The sequence below is a fragment of the Sinocyclocheilus grahami genome, unplaced genomic scaffold (genome assembly GCF_001515645.1).
Source record: "Sinocyclocheilus grahami isolate Dianchi unplaced genomic scaffold, SAMN03320097.WGS_v1.1 scaffold47.1, whole genome shotgun sequence".
NCBI classification, from domain to species: domain Eukaryota; kingdom Metazoa; phylum Chordata; class Actinopteri; order Cypriniformes; family Cyprinidae; genus Sinocyclocheilus; species Sinocyclocheilus grahami.
In genome coordinates this window covers 1,709,423-1,714,387 of record NW_015505226.1, presented here as the reverse complement: position 1 = coordinate 1,714,387, position 4,965 = coordinate 1,709,423, and positions in this window count along the sequence as shown.

Below are 4,965 nucleotides of genomic sequence, written 5' to 3'. Positions count from 1 at the left end.
CAAGAGAGAGAGAGAACAGATAGAGGAGGGGTGATTCAGAGAAGGAGAGAGAAAGAGTGAGAAAGGAGGGGTACGGCATCAAAAGACAGAGAGTGTTTTCTAACAAAAACAAACAAACAAAAAACAATATCTTTCAAAAAGGTCTCTTCAGTATAATGGATAAAGAAAATAATGTTAAGTCAAATTAAAAAGCCAAAGCCTTCTTGCAGTGAATGTGCAATTATTCTTGTAACATCCTGCAGTGGATCCTACACAATAAAAGGATGCCATTCATATAGTTACTAAGCAAGTAGTAATTTAGCAAATGCTCTTATCCAAAGCAATTAACAGTATTCTTGACATAAAAACCCCTCTGCAGCAATCTGAGCTATAGGTACCTTGCTCAAGGCCATGATGGTAATTGTCATTCCTTTACCCAGCAGCCTTCTGTTCACTGGCCCTTGGCCAATATGTAAAACCTACCCTATGTAGTAAAATAATTTGGGTTTGGCACATAATCCAAACACTTAAAGTAAAAACAAAAAATGAACCTTGCAATGCTACCTTTAAAGTCACTGTTTTATGAGTGACAAAGTGTTTTTGATGTATATGATATAAGCTTGTTTTGAGATATGCAATTTTTTTTAGTTTTTATGCATTTTGGAAGTAAGATATAAAATTCCAGGTTTTAATGAATACTGCATTACTGGTGCTTTATCACACTATTGTGCTGCTATATGCAGGTAAATGACAATGTTTGTTTTTGTATTTACAGTTTTGTTGATTGCTTTGGAGTGATTTTCACAAGAGTACATTTTCTAAACAATCTCACAACAGATCATAAAAATGCACTTTTTCCCCCCAAACATTTCAGCATATTTAAAATTATGTTATATAAAACACAAATTACATATATCCTTTTCACTACACAAAATGTTTCATCAGTATGATTTTTTTTTCAGCGACTGCCTTACATAATGCTAATACTGTTAGTCTTTTCATTTGCATATCTCCTTGTTCAGTTGAATATGTGTAACATCAGTCAAATTTGTCTAAAATTTAATCCAGATGATTTTAATTGTTAATCTGTGTATCATTTGGTTCAGTATGTCTATAGATTTCTTGCCATTTTCAAAATGAATAATTAAATATAATAAGATAATTACAGTATAAGTGATTTGTTTCAGTTTAGAACCAACATGTTCACAAAGTGTGAGTATGTGTGTGTCATCCTGGTATTCCTTACGTCATGGGGACCAAATGTCCCCACGAATATAGTAATACCAGTACATTTAATTTCATTTAATTTAACAATAGCCTGTACTAAAGGGTGATTTGAAACATGTCTTGCATTATTTGCTAGTTAAATAACTGAATGTTAAACAGAAAGAATCATACTGTTGTATTCTGGTGATTAAATCAAATGTCCTGGTTACGTATTACATTGATCTGTGTTTTGAAACAATGATTTTGAGGAAAGAAAATATGTGTGGCTGTAATGAAAGTATGAAATCAGGTTTAGAAAGAATGAGATGTGCTACAAGTGTGAACAGTTTTGGTTTTTGTACTTACAAATTTGAAAATTATCACCTTTCTTGTGAAAATAATACTGAAGTGAATAAAATTATGTATTAATCAAAATACATAAAAATGCAATTCATAATGACTTCTTCATATCATAATATAAAAAAGCCTCTTTAAAAATAAAATTCTTGAAACATTTTTAACAAAACTGCTACACTGTTTATTAATAAAAAAAATTGTCCGCCAAATCAAAGTAAAATATTTTGTCACCGAAAACAATGCATTTTATGAATTAATGTCATGTTTGAAATAATAATCATTTTAATTTGTACTTGAAATATTTCATTAAAATAAACTGAAACTTTTTCTGAAATAGAATGGTTTTTAAACCCTATTAAAGTAACACTAAGAACTTGGCACATGTTCGAAATCTTGTTTGGTTCTTGTGCCAAGAACTTAAATAAAGGTTGATCTGATTCACAAACAAGTAGTTCTCTGTTTGATGTGTCCTATATTTAGTGTTCTAGTCGGCTCCGTAAAGACGTAAAGACAACTGGATGTTAGGCTGAAAAAAGGCGTATTTTAAAACCAGCTTTCAGGATTCTGATCTTGAGATCTGTGATGTTGCAATGTCATATTACATAAGCGCAGTCTTAATAATATGTTTGTAATGTCTTACTGTGTTTATTTTACATCCTTGTACAGTATATTATCTTGATGTTCCTGCTGTTTAAGGGACTTTTTCCACATGATGACTTCCTATTTTGAAATTCCTGTGAAATTCCTTCGTGTCATTGTAACTGCGTCATCGCATATGTACCATATTGGCATGTGTTTGTACAATACATATGGCTTAGAAAAGTTCTTCTGAACTGGATTAAGGAGTTTTGTACGTTCTCAGCCTTAATATTTTGAAATCACTCTGTACAATACAACATTTCTGATTTATTTTTATAAGAACTACAAATAACTGAATGCAGAGAAGTTTAATATTTTGTTGGTACCTGCTGTTACAATGATTACCATTTGTAGTTGTGTGGTTATATACTGTAGCCTACTTTATATAAGTATTCTCTGGATCTGGTGTGTGTTTACTTCTACATTAAACTGAATTATTCTTGTAACATCCTGCAGTGGATCCTACACAATAAAAGGATGCCATTCATATAGTTACTAAGCAAGTAGTAATTTAGCAAATGCTCTTATCCAAAGCAATTAACAGTATTCTTGACATAAAAACCCCTCTGCAGCAATCTGAGCTATAGGTACCTTGCTCAAGGCCATGATGGTAATTGTCATTCCTTTACCCAGCAGCCTTCTGTTCACTGGCCCTTGGCCAATATGTAAAACCTACCCTATGTAGTAAAATAATTTGGGTTTGGCACATAATCCAAACACTTAAAGTAAAAACAAAAAATGAACCTTGCAATGCTACCTTTAAAGTCACTGTTTTATGAGTGACAAAGTGTTTTTGATGTATATGATATAAGCTTGTTTTGAGATATGCAATTTTTTTGAGTTTTTATGCATTTTGGAAGTAAGATGTAAAATTCCAGGTTTTAATGAATACTGCATTACTGGTGCTTTATCACACTATTGTGCTGCTATATGCAGGTAAATGACAATGTTTGTTTTTGTATTTACAGTTTTGTTGATTGCTTTGGAGTGATTTTCACAAGAGTACATTTTCTAAACAATCTCACAACAGATCATAAAAATGCACTTTTTCCCCCCAAACATTTCAGCATATTTTAAATTATGTTATATAAAACACAAATTACATATATCCTTTTCACTACACAAAATGTTTCATCAGTATGATTTTTTTTTCAGCGACTGCCTTACATAATGCTAATACTATTAGTCTTTTCATTTGCATATCTCCTTGTTCAGTTGAATATGTGTAACATCAGTCAAATTTGTCTAAAATTTAATCCAGATGATTTTAATTTTTAATCTGTGTATCATTTGGTTCAGTATGTCTATAGATTTCTTGCCATTTTCAAAATGAATAATTAAATATAATAAGATAATTACAGTATAAGTGATTTGTTTCAACCAACATGTTCACAAAGTGTGAGTATGTGTGTGTCATCCTGGTATTCCTTACGTCATGGGGACCAAATGTCCCCACGAATATAGTAATACCAGTACATTTAATTTCATTTAATTTAACAATAGCCTGTACTAAAGGGTGATTTGAAACATGTCTTGCATTATTTGCTAGTTAAATAACTGAATGTTAAACAGAAATAATCATACTGTTGTATTCTGGTGATTAAATCAAATGTCCTGGTTACGTATTACATTGATCTGTGTTTTGAAACAATGATTTTGAGGAAAGAAAATATGTGTGGTTGTAATGAAAGTATGAAATCAGGTTTAGAAAGAATGAGATGTGCTACAAGTGTGAACAGTTTTGGTTTTTGTACTTACAAATTTGAAAATTATCACCTTTCTTGTGAAAATAATACTGAAGTGAATAAAATTATGTATTAATCAAAATACATAAAAATGCAATTCATAATGACTTCTTCATATCATAATATAAAAAAGCCTCTTTAAAAATAAAATTCTTGAAGCATTTTTAACAAAACTGCTACACTGTTTATTAATAAAAAAAATTGTCCGCCAAATCAAAGTAAAATATTTTGTCACCGAAAACAATGCATTTTATGAATTAATGTCATGTTTGAAATAATAATCATTTTAATTTGTACTTGAAATATTTCATTAAAATAAACTGAAACTTTTTCTGAAATAGAATGGTTTTTAAACCCTATTAAAGTAACACTAAGAACTTGGCACATGTTCGAAATCTTGTTTGGTTCTTGTGCCAAGAACTTAAATAAAGGTTGATCTGATTCACAAACAAGTAGTTCTCTGTTTGATGTGTCCTATATTTAGTGTTCTAGTCGGCTCCGTAAAGACGTAAAGACAACTGGATGTTAGGCTGAAAAAAGGCCTTATTTTAAAACCAGCTTTCAGGATTCTGATCTTGAGATCTGTGATGTTGCAACGTCATAATTTGTTATTTATTAGAGGTGAGAGAAGTGGAGCAGAACCTGAGAGCCAGACTGATCACGTCTACACAGCCACTAAACAATCACAAAAAAACCTCAAAGAGATCCTAGACATTGTAAAGGCCAAACATAAGAACAATATAAATCTAACACAAATACTCTTAAGCACACAATTGGTGTTCCTATGCTAAAGAAACATTGCAAGTTTTACAGCTTAAGTTTCATCTTTGGCTGACTTCAGTTATCTTATTATTATTATATTATAAGTTTGGAAGTAAGCCAACTATGATATTTCATTCTACTGCCTTCAAGTAAAACTCCATAAAAATTATTATTAAAAAAAAAAAATCAACACACTGACTCACCTATCGTGTGTATGTGTTTTATTATGATAATTGTGGCTGCCATCTGACAATAAGTTGTCATACGTAACACATTG